This window comes from Heterocephalus glaber, unplaced genomic scaffold (genome assembly GCF_053883595.1).
Source record: "Heterocephalus glaber isolate CG9 unplaced genomic scaffold, H.glaber_assembly_v1.0 deba00001724, whole genome shotgun sequence".
Lineage (NCBI taxonomy): Eukaryota > Metazoa > Chordata > Mammalia > Rodentia > Bathyergidae > Heterocephalus > Heterocephalus glaber.
Genome location: NW_028258435.1, coordinates 4,770,194 through 4,786,383, shown reverse-complemented (window position 1 = coordinate 4,786,383; position 16,190 = coordinate 4,770,194). Strand labels below are relative to the sequence as shown.

The 16,190-nt window shown below is 55.9% G+C and overlaps 1 protein-coding gene across 10 annotated transcripts in view; it reads left to right on the top strand.

The window, feature by feature from the left end:
• The window catches only part of Hpcal1 (hippocalcin like 1), a 59,083-nt gene that overhangs the window by 27,104 nt on the left and 15,789 nt on the right, over positions 1-16,190 (top strand). Inside the window, exon 1 of one of the 10 annotated variants that reach the window (XM_087199711.1) lies at positions 1,406-1,491. The exons of the other annotated variants lie outside the window; for them this stretch is intronic. The gene's annotated coding sequence lies outside the window, so the exon portion shown is untranslated. Of the gene's footprint in view, positions 1-1,405; positions 1,492-16,190 lie in introns of those variants that run through there. 10 annotated transcript variants of the gene reach the window in all.

The window sequence follows — 16,190 nt, the reverse complement described above, 5'->3', positions numbered from 1 at the left end:
AGTGTTCACTGCAGCGTTATGCATGGTGCCCCAGAGCGGAAAGGATGGAGTGTCAAATGGCTGAGGCATGGACAGAGAGGCGTGGTCTGTCCACGAAGTAGGGTTGTATTTGGCAATAGAAAGGATGGAGGGGTTCAGATTCTTTTTTTTTTCTTTTGTTTTTTGAGACAGTATGTAGTTCAGTCTTCCCTGAACTCACTATGTAGCCCAGGCTGGCCTCGAACTCCTGGAGATCCTCCTGCCTCAGCCTCCCGAGTGTTGGGATCCGCCCAGATGAGTTCAGATTCATGGTACAACTTGGGTCAGCCCTGTGCTGAGTGGATGAAGGGAGTCATGAAAAGCTGTGTGTTGTGCTATTCCATGTACATGAAATCTAGCAGAGGCAAACCCATGCAGACAGCAGAGATTAGGGTCGCTGGGGTCTGGGGCGAGATGGGGAAAGATGCTGAGGGGTTTCTTTGGGGAGAGAAAAAGGTCCTAGTATTGGTTGTGGTGATGGCTACACAGCACTGTGCAACCACTGTTGTACACCTTATTAATTTATTTACTTCTTATTTTGCAGTAGTGGGGATTGAACCCAGGGCCTTTGCACTGAACTACATGCCCAGCTCATCCCCTTTTTAAACTCTTTTATTTCGAGACAGGGTGTCTCTCTAAATCACGAAGTTGCCCAGGCTGTTTGAACCTGTGATCCTCCTGCCTCAGCTTCCCAGAGTGCTGGGATGACAGGTGTGGGTCACCATGCCTGACCGAGTTCTACCCTTTGGATATGTGAATTGTATGACATGTAAATTCTGTCGCCATCAAGCCATTATGTAAAAACCAGTGCAGGGAGCGCGTTCCCCTGTGCCCTCCGCCCAGCCTGCTGTGACCTTCCTTTCTTCCCTTCCAGTCCTTCATCGCCCTGCCCAGGGTGCAGAGGGCACCTTCAGAGGCTGAGGCAGAAGGATCAAAAGTTGGAGCCCAGCCTGGGGAACTCAGCTACTTAGCGAGGCGCTGTTTCCAAATAAACAATAAAAAGGGCTGGGGACGCAGCTCAGTGCAAAGGCCCTGGGTCCAATCTCTGGTGCTGCAAAACACACAGAGACACAGAAGCCCTCGATCTCTACCGTGAGAGGCTAAAGCTTGTGTGCTCATGTCTTAGACCTCTTCCTGTCTCCTAATGGCTTCCCAGGAGGCTTTGCGTCTGGCTCTGAGCTCACCGTGTGGAGTCCCTGGAGGCTGTCACAGGCTCTCAGAGGCTGAGCAAGTCAGGGCAGGAGCCCGCCCTCCCTGCAGCCCCGGGGCCTCTGGGACACTGAGCCCCAGCACCACTCAGGTCCCCAGGGAGGGAGCCAGGGCCTGGCACCACCCCTGACAGGAGGGACCTTTGGAGTCATTCTGGTCCTGCCTGCTTTCTGACCAGATCCCAAGCTCTCCAGCCCTCTGGACTCTGCAGCAGACTGAAAAGAATCTCCTGTTCTTTCTTGCCAACTGCTAAGCCCTTTAAAGGTGGGTATGGTTCCTGACATTTAAAAAAAAAATCAGAGCTGGATAAGGTGGTGCCCACCTATAACCCCAGCACTGTGGGAGGCTGAACCAGGAGCTCTCAAGTTCAACCCCAGCCTGGGCAACTTAGTGACTTAGGGAGAGCCAGTCTCAAAAAAATAAAAATAAAAAGGGCTGAGGATATGCAAAGGCCCTGGGGTTGATCCCCAGTGCCTCAAAAATAGAACAAAAAAGTCAGATCAGGTTGGACACTGAATACTTCATGTCTATCAGTGAGAAAGGAGGCTTCCCAAGTGGTCTGCGTGGTCACCTCTTCAGGAAGGGGTAGGTGGAGCTTGGGTGACCAGGTTGAGCTAGGGCCGCACTGATGCCCTGGGTGGTGGTAAACAGACAAGGACCCATCACACCCTTGCCGTTGGTGGAAGATGGGGTTGGGGTGGGGAGGAGTCCCCTTTCTGTGTGGTGTTGTTTTGGGTTTTTTTGAGATAAGGTCTCACTACGTAAGCCCAGGCTGGTCTCGAACTCAGGGCAATCTTCCTGCCTCAGCCTCCCAAGTACTTGGATTATAGAAGTGAGCCAACAAACCTCGCTCCCCTCACCTTTCTGAACCTCAGCTTTTTCATCTGTCAAGTGGGAGTATCTCTGCCCCACTGGCCTCCTGAGGAATTAGCAAGGGTCTGCATGAGCGTGCGGGGCTCAGGGCCTTTTGTGCGTTCAGAACACCAAGGGCAAGAGGGTTGGATACACTCAGGATACCTGGCTTTGCAATCTCAGCAAGGCTTCTGTAGAGGAACTCCTCTCTGGGAGCAGAAGCCCCACGCCACCTGCCCCACCCTCCAGGGACTCCAGGGACGCTGGCTCCTCCCTCTTCCAGAGGCATGGGAATGATAAGCTCTCTAGGAGGCCCAGAGTTGGAAACAGTTTCCCTTTTCATCTGTTTATTGTAGAAAGTTTCAGACACACACAGATGGAGTGAAAACTGTAAAATGCCGGGCGTGGTGGCGCATGCCTGTCCTCTCGTCCCAGCACTGGGAGGCCGGAGAATTACCTTGAGTTTGAATCCAGCCTGGGCTACATAGTGAGTTCAAGTCAGTCTGAACTATGAAGGGAGATCCTTTCTCAAAAAACAAAACCAAACGAAATAAAATGTAAAATGAAGGGCGGCTGAAGTTAAGGAGGTGGAAGAGTTGCCCACCTGAGTTGTGACTCAGCTCCCCTCAGATCAGACCACAGGGTCCCTGGCCGCATCTGGCCCCTTGCTCCTTGCTTGCTTCTGCAAATAAAGTTTTATTGGCACAGCTGCACCCATTCACAGTGTACGCCATTGTCTCTGCCTGCCCTGTGCCTCAAGTAGGGTTGAGCAGCAGCTGGGCCGCTGGAGGCTGCCGAGCCCCAGATGTTGAGTGCTGGCTTTTTCTGGCAAGTCTGCAGAAGGTCTGTGGTTTTGTAAAGTGACCTCTCATTGGCTCTGGGCTGCATTCCTCCAGTGACTGGGGACTTACCACACCTCGGTGGCCTTGGCCTTTCAACACCCTGAAGTTCTGTTGCGTAATCACTCTTTCGCTGGTTCTCCTTGGGGCTGCAGCTCCAGGAATCTCCCTTTCACCCTGCAGCAGCCTCCTCGGTCCGCCCTTTAGCCCGATCACCCTCCTCCTCTCCCTTCCGGGTGAGAGGCCTCCTGGGAGCCCCCGGGCGACCCCGTCACTGGACTCTAAGGGAACAGGTCACCGCTTGCTTGGGGCAGAAACCCAGGCCACCCTGGCCACTCAGAGGCCAGGGTCGGGATCAACAACCTCCCAAGGTCCCTTGGGAGGCTGCCCTGCAGGGATGCTGTTACAGAATGGGAAACTGAGGCTCGGGGCTCCTAGTGCACAGCCCAGGCCGCAGGGTCAGGACTCAGCTGGGTCTGTGGGCTGTGAACCCCACATTCTTCCTGTTGCCCCATGCCAAAAGGTGGAACGGGAGTGTCAGCTCCTTAAAATCTTTTTGCTGGGCATGGTGGCACAGGCCTGTGATCCCAGTTACTCAGGAAGCTGAGACAGGAGGATTGCAAGTTCGAGCCCAGCCTGGGCAACTTAGCAATTCAGTGAGAACCTGTCCCCAAAATTAAAGAGGGCTGCCGCCCACCTGCCCCTCTGTGCCCCGGGCTCCTGGGTTCCTCCTTGAGATGCCAGCCCAGGCCTGCAGCAGCAGGTGAAGGCCAAGGTCACAGAGCCTGGCCACACCCAGACTGTCATCTTTCCTGTCCAGTTCTATTCCTTATCCTCAGCGTTTCCTCATCCCGCTGTCTGTTCCTGGCCAGGGCTGGTGGAGGGAGGCACTGAGCCAGCCTTCCTGGCAGAGGTTGCCCTCGATGGAGACCAGCACAAGGGTGGGTTCTTCCAAACGTCACGCTTCCTCCCCACCAGGCGTTTGGAGAACATGGTAAGTTTCTGCTGCTGTGTTCCCCAGTTGAGGTTTTTTATTTTGAGACAGTGTCTCACTGAGTCACTAATTGCCCAGGCTGAGCTCGAAGTTGTGATTCTCCTGCCTCAGCCTCCCAGTGTGCTGGGATTACAGCCGTTCACCATTGTGCTTGGCTAAGAAGGGGCCTCTTTACCACCTGGAGGAATTGCTGAAACTTGGGAGACTACGTGCCTTCGTTTCTGGCTAAAAATGGGGCTCAGGTCCTCAGCGAGTCCGGTCCCACTGTAACAAGCAGAGCTTGGGTGTGCGGTGGCACCGGCTTGTAGGCGGGCAGATCTGGCTGCTTGGTGGGGAACAAGGAGGAGACAGAGTGAATCAGTGGTGAGGGGAGTGAGGAGCACTTCCTGGCTTCCTGGAATCCCCAGTGTCTGGGAGGGCAGGGGCACCGCACCAGTGGGGAGAGGCTCGGCCTCTCGAGTCTCTGGGTCGTGGCTCGAGGCCGCTGATGAGCTCCTGGCCTGGGCTCCTGCCTCCTCTTTCCCCTGTGGTCACTGCAGCAGGTGATTGCAAACCAGGGCCCCAAACTGGAAGTCTCTTCTGAGAGGAAAGGGCTTTTAGGCTGGGTCTTCATTCATAGCCTCCCTCCCTTCTCTCTGGCCCCACCAAAATACCTTCCTTCTCTCCTTCTTTTTTTTTTAAAGACGGGGTCTTGCTAAATTCCCCAGATGGACCTGGAAGTTGACATCCTCCTGCCTCAGCTTCCAGAAGTGCTGGAATTACAGGCATGCACCACCACGCCCAGCTAGACTTTCTTAATTACACTGCTGCTTACTGACCAGTGGCGTTCACTGAGTAGGCACCTGCTGGATGCCTGCTGTGCCCAGTTGGGAGGGCCGGGGACGCAGCCACAGCGGGTTCTGTCCCGGAACCAATTGCCCGCCCTCATGGAAGTCAGAGTCCCAGCGAAGCATCTTGGTGACTCTCAGCTGTCGGGGTGAAACTGTCCCATCTGGGGACCTGAGTCATTTGAGGGAGGTGGCAGGTGTGCAGCGGAGCCCTCTGGCTGTCCCGGGGGACGGCAGGTATGGGGATGAGGAAGGACACCGCTTGGCCAGGCTGGATGTCCTGGGGTGGAAGCACCGGGCTCCGCTGTGGAGGAAGGGCCCCAGGACCTTCCTGCTCCGCCCTGCACTCCTGTCCAAAGATGAATGGTTTTCATGCCCTGGGGCAGCTGAGCTGCACCATGGGAGGAGCCTGTGATCTGCCGTGGCCTCTTGGCCGGGTCTGGCCCTTATCTCAGATGAGATCCTGAGTCTGCATAGGGAGGGTTGACTGCGACTGCTGGGCAAGATGCCACTTGGGTTGGATTTCTTTTTTTATTGTTTTCTGTTTTGTGTTTTTGACACAAGGTCTCACTGTGTAGCCCAGGCTGGCCTGGAACTCTTGGCGGTCCTCCTGCCTCAGCCTCCTAACTGCTGGGACTGCAGGAGACCGCCACCCGGCCTGGCCAGTCTGGCCCATATTTATCCACCATTCTTAGTATCTCCCTCCCCGGGACTCCCCTACTGTGGCCATCGGGCCTGCCCAGGGTCAGGGTGAGCAGGCTGGGACCAGTGAGCGAGTGAGCTTTCTGCAGCCTGCACCAGCAGCTATGAAATGACATTTCAGGAGTTGTGGAATCCAGGAACAGATTATTTGATTATATCTGTTGGAAGTCACTGCCACCACTGGCTTGGTTTTCGTAGCCAACAGCGAAAGTGGGCGGGGACAGAGGGCAGGAGGAGGTCATAATGAGCTGATTTTCTCAAAAGCACATCTCCCCCAAGCAGGTGGCGGCTGGGGCTTTTCCTGGCATGGGGCAAGCAAGAGGACACACTGTTGTCCCGGGCCGCGCCCGGTCTGGTCCTGGGTTCCCCAGCCCCCGCCAGCCCACTCGGACTGAAAATGCGATTTGCCCTGGTGAGCCGTGTGGTTCCACTGTGTGAAGCCACCTGACACCTGTGGCCTGATTCCTGGGTCCCGGTCTTGCCTTCTAGGGGCTATGGACCTGGGGCTCCTGTGCCCTACTGACCCCCTGAGACCCCTCTCCAGATCTTCCCTGGCCCAGCGGCACCTGCAGGATCCATGGAGTTCCCAGGATGCCTTTGGGCCCCGGCAGTGCTGTCAGCCTCTGGGGCCCATCGTAGTGGGGTGAGGCGAATGCAGACACTTGGGGTTGCTGAGCGGGGGCCTTGGCTTCCTGGCTGGTTCCTAGCTCAGGTTCCAGGGTACCTGGCCCAGGGGTGGGAGGACTGGGAGGGTCCCTGAGGGCTTCCTGGAGGAGGTGGTAGTTAAGCCAACAGCCTGTGTCCTTTGGACGCTGTCACTAATCGCCCCCCTTTTTAGTTATTATTTGGGATTTTTGAGAGCGTCTCCCTGTGTAGCCCAGGCTGGCCTCAAATTCATGGCGATCCTCCTGTCCACCTCAAAAGTGCTGACATCACAGGCCTGCACCACCGCATCCAGCTGGCCAGTTCCCTTTTAACGAAAGGATCATGAATATGGTCCTGGAGGAAAAGCCACAAGTGAGCTAAAAGGAAGCCTAGATTCAACCAGCCCAGAACTAGTTGTCCTTCAAGAAGTGTAACTTAGAATTCTGAAAAAACGAGGAGGCTGTGGCCTCATTTGGCTGCCCCCGGGACGTCCTTGAAACCGCCTTGCTCCTTGCAATGTGCTTCTGGACATCTTGGAAAAAACAACTTTGCCGGCTATAAATAACCTCATCTCCCCGTGCAGGCGCCCACCTGGGCCACTTATCTCCCAGGCACACACACCCTGAGTCAGCCGATCGGCCCTCCCAGGCGGGATTGGCCTTCTGCCTGCCGGTCCACCAGGCCTTTGAGGAATCCATGGGGACCGGGACACCTCCCAGCTCCTTCAACAGGGGGTGACCCGCTCCCCACCGCCTCGGCTCCATCATCCCCTCCGATCCCCATCGGTCCTGGGCACTGGGCACGTGGGGTGAGGATGGAGAAGCAGCCGTGTTCGCTGCCCTGCCTGCAGGTCCCCACCTGCGCCTGTGGGTCCTGGCAGTGCTACGGGGCATGCGCAGGATGTGGGGGGGTCGGGGAGGCCTTGGAAGGCGGCTGTGGCCCGTTCTGTGAACTTGCCCCTGCTGTGAGTGTCCCGATTCTCCCCGCTCGGAGCAGCCCTGGTGGGTGCTGGCGGCAGGCGGGGCGGAGGAGCAGCAACGGTGCCTCTGGATGGCGCCCCCTGCAGGTGCGGCTCCTTGGAAACCCAGGCACCTGGGCACCAGGACACGCTCTGGGCGATGAGGTGGGCTGTGACCCAGGGGCCCCGTAAAGCTGCCCGTGCCCCGAGCTGCTCCAGACCCCAGGTGCGAGCCTCTAGATGGCGACCTGCTCTGGAAGCACTGCAGTCCAGATTCCGACTTGGCACCAGCATCTGGGCAGCCTTCTGCCCTGCCTCAGTATCCACTTCTTGTAGGGCAGAGGGACCCACTTGGGAATCACAGAATTGCACGCGTCAGGGGCCCAGCTGCAAGCCTGGTTGGAGCAACTGCCCGAGCAATCGCTCTTCTAGAAGCCTGGGTCGCCTTGCTCACTGCCCGTTGTCCTGAGCCTGAACTGGTTGAATCTGTCACCAGCTGGCCTGATGTTAGGGTCACTTTATCTCTGTGTCTCATAACCCTTACCAGGGCCAGATCAGCAACATCACATTTCTGTGGCCTGAGATCGAATCTCACCCATGATGTCACATTGGGTGAGGCTAACGGGCAAGCCCAGCGTCAGGGCCCAGAGGCTCCAGCACTGCTACCAAGGCAGGGCACCGCAGCTGGGGTTGCACACTGCCCAAGCCCCCCTTGCTCGGCCATCTCCCCCCACCGAGAGGGTGGCTTGGGTCCCATCGCTCCCTCCACTGTCAGCGGTGGTGTTCAGACAGCAGCCATCTATAGATGGGGTAACAGCTGCTCCCGTCCCTTGAACCGAAGCCCGAGGCAGGAAGTGTCTCAACTCCTTGGCCAGGGGCCATGGCCAGTCCTGGAGAGCTGGTGTCCCGGCCTGGGATGGATGCACGGCTGAAGGAGGACACAGAGCCGACCGGCAGGCGAGCAGTGGCCTGGGATGAGAAGTTGACAGGGAAACTGAGGCCCGGGTGGTCAGGGCTGTGCTCAGCTGGCTCTATGTTCGCTGACCCTTGCAGAGTCACATGAATAAGGCATGAGGAGGCTGGCCCAGTGCTCTCTTTGTTAGCGTCTAAGTCGGTAATAGAAAATTAAAATTTAAAGTGTTCTGCAGTGACAAGTGACAGCAGCATCCCTGGGGACCGGAGACTGAGCTCCGACCTGCTCTCTGTGCTGAGCTCCCCAGGAGCTTTGCCTGCTTCGGCCTCGGAAGCCAGGGACGGAGGAGCCTGGGGTCTCCCTGTTTTCTTCCCACGGTTGGACATTGGGGTCCCAGGACCTTCCTCTCCTGACTCACCCCATCCCTGGGCTGCAGCAGGGTGGACTTGGTGCAAAGGCCCTGGCTTCAACCCACAGGAGTGCAAAAAAGGTAAGTTAATTAATTAATTAATTAATTAAAAATAAATAAACAGGGCTGAAGTTGCAGCTCAGGGCAAAGGTCCTGAGTTCAGTCCTCAGTACCACAAAAAAAAGTCACTGATGGTCACTTCCTGACCCCACTCACCCAGTTCTCCCATGCTCTGTGGGTCTCTGTTGTTTTGTTTTGAGACAGGATCTCGCTGTGGAGTTCAGGCTGACCTTGAGCTCACTATGTAGCCCAGGCTGGCCTGAACCTTGCAGCAATTCTCCTGCCTCAGCCTCTGGAAAGTGGGTCTCTGTTTTCTCAGCAGTCCTGGGTTCAAAGCCCTGAGGTGGGTTGAGGGAAGGCTCCAGCCACTCCTGCCCCTGTCCCTCAGGGAGGGAGACCCATGCATGTTCCAGTCCATACACCAAGGCCAGTGTTAGCTGAACTCTGGGGTGCGGTTTGAGAGGACGTATTAGATGTGTGGCTCTGGGGAGGATGGGGAGCAGATACTGGGACCTGATGGCTTGCAGGTGGCTCCCTGGTTGCTTCTGTCCCAGCGTGGACCCCGTCTGTGACCTTCTTGGTGGCCAGCTGTTGGTCAGTGGACCCTGAAACTGGGCTTCCCCACCTCTTGAGGCAGGTGCTGACGATGGAGGGGCAAGAAGCCATGGAAGAGCGGTCATTCTGGGGACACTGGGCCTGAGACCTCTCCCCAGTTTAGTACTCTGGGGAAGAAATAATAGAAAATCCCATGAGAGAGAGCAGGCGGGGAGGGGAAACTGAGTTTCCACTGTCGCCCAGCCCTTGGGGTAGCAGGCGGTATCCTGCCTAGGGGATGCCTGTCCCAAAGAGGAAGTGAGGTGCCCCATCTTGTTTGCCCTTCTGTCACCTAGCAACACCCTGTTCTTCCCTACAGCTCACTGGGCAGGAGGAGGTGGCGATGGTCTGTTCTGGGATGGGGATGGGCTTGGGAGCTTGGGGGTCCCCAGCCAGAGCTATGGAGCGGAGCTGTCCCCCACCCGGGGCAGAGGGCATGACCTTCACTCCCGTCTCTTGCCCTTTAGGGACAGGGCCAAGCAGTCCCCAAGCCCAGGTGACAATAGTGTCATTTGTAGTGTGGCTGTTGGGGATGGACGTGAACTTGGAAGGCAGACCTGCCCTGCGTCTCAGCCTGGATGCCCCTCTTCCAGCTGTGTGACCTGGGATGAGTTAGATCAGTTCCAGACTTCCTTTCCTCACTAGGATGGGGCAGGGAGGAGAGAACAAACCGAGTGTCCCCTTTAGCAGGCCCCTTATGCATCCCATTCACTCCCCAGAGGCTGGGTTCTATTCTGCTCTTCTTTTGTATGTGGCATAAAAACTGAGGAAATCAGTTGGAACACTAGCAATTATTAAAACAATTCAAGGGAATAGTTGGGAGACAATAAATAGTCACATTAGCCAGAATCACTTATTACATACGTTCCAGTCCTGTGCTGAAGTGACATTGGTGGTTAGCACATTTGTCAAAACCCTTTGAACTATACACCTAGAAAAGGTGAATTCTGCTGCACACGGTGGCGCACGCCTGTCATCTCAGTGCTTGGGAGCCTGAAGCAGGAGAAATCGGCCCGAGTCTGAGGCCAGGCTGGGCTACCTAATGAGACCGTGTAGCAAAGACAAAAAAATAGCGCCGGTGACTGAGGCGTGGCTTATGGAAGTGACTTTGTTCCTGCCCGGGAGATGGGTTGCCAAGCCCCGGGGCACCCAGCCCTGGCTCCCCTTTTGAGCCATGGACTGGGCCCTTCCGGTTCCTTCTGCGATGGGAGCTGGTCAGCGGGCCTCGAGAATGGTCCTGCGGTCCCCCTCAGAGGCTGTAAGGAGCGGGATGATAGTGGCCATTGGACCTCTCCAGGGTGCCACGTGGCTTGGCCTGGGCCACGTCCTCTATTTCTTGGCTCCTCCCTGAGGTGAGGCAGGTTGATCAGATTGGCCCAGGCTGCAAAGCCGAGGAGCACTTGAATCCCAGAGCTGTGCAAGTTGGAAAGCTGACCAGGAAAGAAGACAAACCCAGCTAAAGGAGGCTTTAGGGTCTGGCTTATGCTCGGGGTCGTTCATTCCCAAGAAAGAGCAGGATGGGGAGGCTGGGGTAGGCACTCAGAGACCCGGCCCTTTCCCTGCAGCCCCTCCGATGGCATCACAAGCGGGCGACCGGGGCCACTTTGGACCCAGAGGGTGGCGATCTACACGGGAATGAGTCCGATTGTGATGGTACCGGTGCCAGCCCCAGGGTGGGAAGCCAGGCAGGGTGGGACTTCTCGGCGGCTCTGCCCTTGGGCACGGTGGCTTTGCAGCTGAAACTCCCGAGGTGTCCCCAGCACTGTACCAGGTCCTGGCCTGGCATCGCCAGGGTCTACTCTCAGGTGGTGGGAAAGCCACATGTGTGTCCCAGGCGTCCTGGCGGGTGAGATTACTGACCAGCCCCTGAGCTTCTTCCAGCCAGGCCAGCCCTGCTGGGAGCAGCGCCCAGGCGCCTGGCCAGAGGCTGTCTGTGATAGCTCTGGCCACAGCCGCCCGCTGACCTGTGCTGGCCAAGGCCACCTCACCCAGGGTCAACAGCATCCTGCCTGGGTGCACGAGCTTCTCGGAAAGTCCCGGGCAGAGCTGCCCGCTCTGCCCTCCCTGTCTTGTCTCCCTCCCTCCCTCTGCATGGAAATTACTCCTTCTCAGACCTGCCCTCTGTGGTCACCCGTTGAGTTGGAGGGCCCCTCCTCGGTGGCTTCCCCTAGCATCCTGTGCTTCTGGCCGGTAGCACCTGTCATTCGGTCCCCTTCTGTCCTGGGGCACCTGCCGCACGCTCACCCATCTGTAACATGTAGGACACTGCCTGGCACATAGTAGAAGCTCAGTTAAAGGTGTGTGGAGTGAGCGGAAGAAGGTGTGAGCTCAGGACTCTGCTCCAGTCCAGAATAAGATCAGATAGGGTGGGGGATTTAGCTCAGTGGTTTCGTTGCCTGCTGCACAAGTGCAAGGACCCAAGTTCGATCCCCAGGACCAAAAAAAAAAAAAGATCAGATGTGTGGGCGCTGCGCTTGGCTGGCCTGGGTCCCCAGGCTCACTGAACATGCAGCCCCATGTCCCCTTGCAACCAAGGGCAGAATGGGTCCTCAGCATCCTACAGGGCCAGCTAGGGGCTGCCGGGAAGTGGGCACCTGCCCAGAGGCGAGTGTGTCCATGAGCTACCAGGGGCCCTGGACCCAGGCCACCAAGGACCCTTGAGGGACCCTGAGGTCCGCGGTTGGCTGTAGCCGTGGGGTGGCATCTGCTGAGCACTATCGGAAGTCCTGTGCAGGGACCTTGAGTGTCCTTCCCGCCCAGTGTGTTCAGCAGCTCCCCTGCGTTCCCAGACCTGGGTTCCTCGTGGAGACGTCAGGTGACAGGAAGTGGAGCACCTTATTGGCAGAGCACTGTATAGAGATGACAAATTGGCCTTCTCTTGGCTTTGCCGCAGGGGAGACCCTGTTGACTGTGTCAGGCAGGATTAAAGAGACAGCTTGAGGGTGTCCTGATCCCTTTCATGTCCCCTCCATGCCACCAAAACCCCTGTCCTGAGAGTCCCCTGGTGGAGCATTCTGAGGTTTTGGTTTACAATTCAAACGTCCCAGACGCTGGGCCTGGAGCTGCTGGGAATCAGCATCAGCCACCACCTGCCCCACCCTCATCTCCCTGCCAGGGCCGTGGCCTCCGCTGGATGGGCCATGCGAAGCTGATCGGCCCTGGATGCTGGGTGGGAGAAGCATGGACGGAGCCTGGTGCGCGACCAGCATGGGCGGCGGAATGGGCGACTGGCGAGCCAGCAGTGTCACCAGTAGAATCCTCGGGTACCCAGAGGCTGCTCATTTGTGGGGGATGAATAATTGATCTCTGTTTGCGCACGGCTCGCTCATCTTCGTGGCTGCCCAGACGCATCTCTGCGTGTTCTGGTGCCTGATTCCAGGCTGCTGGTTTGCTGGCTGCACTGAGGGGGGCCCCGAGCTCCCCCACTTTGGGGCTGTCCCTCCTCTTCCAGTCTGTTCTTTCCTCTCTTCTGCTCAGGAATCAAGGACCAGGCACTCATAGGCCCTGAGCTTTCGGGTGGTCCTGCAGTCCGGACGTTAATAACAATGACAAACCAGGTGTGGTGGCACAGGGCAGTCAGTAATCCCAGCACTCTAGGAGGCTGAGGCAGGAGGATGGAAAATTCAAACCCAGCCTGGCATTAGTGACTTAGCGAGACCTTATCTGAAAATAAAACATAAACTGGGCTGGGGATTTAGCTCAGTGGTGGCACTGCCTGCCTTGCAAGTGCAAGGTCCTGAGTTCAATCCCTGGTTAAAAAAAAAAAAAAAAAAAAGAATGAAAATAAAACATAAAAAGGGCTAGAGATGTAGCTCAGTGTGAGGGGCCTGGGTTTCAACCCCAAACCAAAAAAGAAAAAGTCTGAGCCTGTTCTCTGGCCAAGACAGATGCCCAACAGCAGGTCTGATTCCGGACACGGAGCTCCCTGAAACAGGAAGAGCTGGGTCGAAGGTGTTAGGAGTGATTCTCCTGTCTCCCTGCTGGATATTGGCAAGCAAGGGTCATTTCGTCTCCATCCCTCTGGAACCGGAGGGCCTCAGACGCTGTGGAGCAGACGCAGAGCTGGCTTTTTATGACCTGGGATGTGGGGCAGCTGTGCTGGGAGGGGCAGTGGCCCAGGCTGGGGGGTCCCAAGAGTCTCAGTCTCAGAAAACACAGCATCCTGTGTGTGAATGACGACCAGCCAGTCCCAAGGCCTCACTTCTACGGCCCTGAGGTCCAGGATTTCCCCGGTGCCTGGTGTTTTGTTATTGTTTTTGTTTTTTGGGTTTTTGTGGAGTTTTTTGTTTTGGGGTACCAGGGATGGAACTTGGGACTTGCATTTGTGAGGCAGGGGGCGAAACCACTGAACTAAATCCTCAGCCCTGGGTTTTTGTTTTCTGAGACAAGGTCTCACTATGTAGCCCAGGCTGGCCTCAAACTCATGGTGACCTTCCTGCCTCAGCCTTTTGAGTGCCGGGAGTTCAGGCGTGCACCACCATGCCTGGCATAGTGTTTTTGTAGTACTGTGTAGTTTTCAAAGTTCTGCAACTTTTGTGCTTACAATAAAATGCAGGCCCCTCATCCTGGCTGGCAAGCACCGCCCACTGCTAAGCCCTTGTCTTGAGAAGAGAGAAGTCCACACTCAGGTCCTGGCAGGAATGCCCAGCCCCACCTCATTTGGGGCTCATCATTGGTGTCCCCAAGTTCCTGTGTGGAAACCCTAATGCCTCATGGGACACAGAATCCTGGGAGGTGAACAAGTCATGCAGGAGGAGGGCGAACCCTGCTCACTGCCCGAGAGGACCAGCGAGAAGGCGCCATCTGCTCCTCAGAGGCTCCCGGCTGAGCTGGTGCCTTGATCTCTGGCTCGGCCTCCAGAATCCAGCCTCTGTGGTGTGTGAACCACTGCTCTGTGACTCTGTTACAGCAGCCTGGGCCAAGCTACAGAGGGCAGAAGCTTTTGTTCCTGGCGGCTTCATGGGGTGTTGTCTGTGAGATTCGCCTCTGTTATGTGGCACTGAGGGTCACTCTGTGACTGTCCCTTGTTACTTTCCTGTTTCACATGGACGGACATTCCAGTATTTTCCAGGTTGATACTGGTGCAGTTACGCAGCTATGAACTTTCTGGCACACGCTGTTGGGTGGACATATGAGGTGTGATCACACTATATGGTGAATATTTAAATTAAACAATTACTACAGGAAAAGACGCCTCACCACGAATCTCCCTTGAAATACTCCCTCGGTTTGTTTTTGTTTGTTTGTTTGTTTTTTGGTGCTGGGGATCGAACTCGGGACCTTGCGCTTGGGAACCACTGAGCTAAATCCCCAGCCCCAAAATAATGTTTGTCATGTCTAAGCTTTTGGTTTGTTTTTTTTTTTGGTACTGGGGATCGAACTCTGGTCCTTGTGCTTGGCAGCAGGTGGGGAAACCATTGAGCTAAATCCCCAGCCCCTCCCTCGGTTTGCACACACTCATCCCATCGTCCTCGACACTTCCTGCAGCAGCTCTGGAGTCCTCTTTCCTGAGGGTCTCTACCAGGCGTGATCAAAAGTACAGTGACTGCTGCTGCCGAGCGCCACACAGTAGAAAAGCAGGTTGTAAAAACAACTCTGTGTCCTCATCCACCTTAGTCACCAGGTCTGGCGCCCTCTGCCTCTGGCTCTTCCCCAAAGTCACAATGACCAGGAAAGGGAGACGTTCTGAACCCATTCAGGACATCGAGGCAGCCAGGACTGCTCAACCAAAGACAGTATTCTGGGCACAACTGCTCTCGTTACCTGGGGACCCACGTGGTATAATTAGTCATTTTTAAACCACAGTCACCTCCAAATCAGTCATAATCCCAAACCACCCACCTCTGTCTTCATACCCTGTGTTAGGCTTCTCTGAAGGAACAGAACCAGTAGGAAGCATGTGTGTAATTATGCGAGGGGATTTACTCGGTGGCTCACAGGATCAGAGGCGGACTCCACAGTGGTCGTCTTGCCCTGGAGGATCCAGGAGCTGCTCTGCCGGAGAAGCTGGAAGCCGTGGAACCAGGAAGGATCCAGGACACAGCCCCAGTCTGAGGTCGAAGGCCTGGAAGCTCCCCCATGGGAGTCTGACTGGAAGTCTGAAGAAAGGAGATGGATAGGGCCAGTGATTTAGCTCAGTGGCACACGCACAAGGTCCTGAGTTCGATCCCCGGTACCAAAACAAGAAACCAGATTGATGACCAAAGACCATGGTAAAGACTTGAGGAGAATTGTGGGGGACCTGGCCAGGAGCGAATGGTTAAAATACAGGCCAAAAGCGCACAAATAGTTAAACTCCAGGCTAAAAGCTTGCAGGCTGTGTGAAAATAAATAATAACTCTGGGGCAAAAAGCACACAGGCTCTGTGAGAATCGAATGGTTAAACAATCTACATTTGCACCAGGAAGTGTAGGAGGCTTCTGGTTTTTCCAAATCTCTGCCCACACGTGCATTGATCTAACTTTTGAATTTGAGAAATGTTTGTGAGTTTGGAGTGATAGCTCACTGTGCTTTTGGTTAGCATTTTCTTAATAACTTAGTGCAGGGAGCATCTTGTACTGTTGGCCCCTTGAATATTCTTTTTTGTTTGTTTTTCAGTTTTTTGAGACAGGGTCTTGCTATGTAGCCCAGGCTGGCATTGGACTTGCAGCAGTCCTCCTGCCTCAGCCTCCCGAGTGTTGGGATGACGGCTGTAAACTACCATGCTCTGCTGTCCTGATTATTGAGTCCCTGCTGTGCGTCAAACATTTTTTGGTGCACATTAACTCATTTAATCTTTATGAAAGCTTGATGACCTAGTGGTATTATTATCTCCATTTCACAGTGTGGAAAGGGAAGCCGGAAGGAGTGAGGTCACAGGCCCGCGTCACACACCAGGAAGTGGGGTTGGAAGGCACAGGTCTCTGCGTGCCTCAGGGTCCCCAGCCGCCCTGACACTGCTTGGGCTGCTGTGCTGGGGGTGAGGACCTGGTCACTTCCTTGGGTCTGTCCCAGGGGCCCACACCTAAGGGCGGGAGAGGCCTTGGGCGGGACAGGAGCCATGGCCAGCCAGGTGTCAGGCAGGACCCTTGGGACCAGTGTCCAGTCGGGGGGGGGGGCGCTGACAGGAGGAATGGGGCTGTGGCTGCCAGGCCAGGTTCTGTACGGATCCTTCAGGCCTCTGGATTGCGA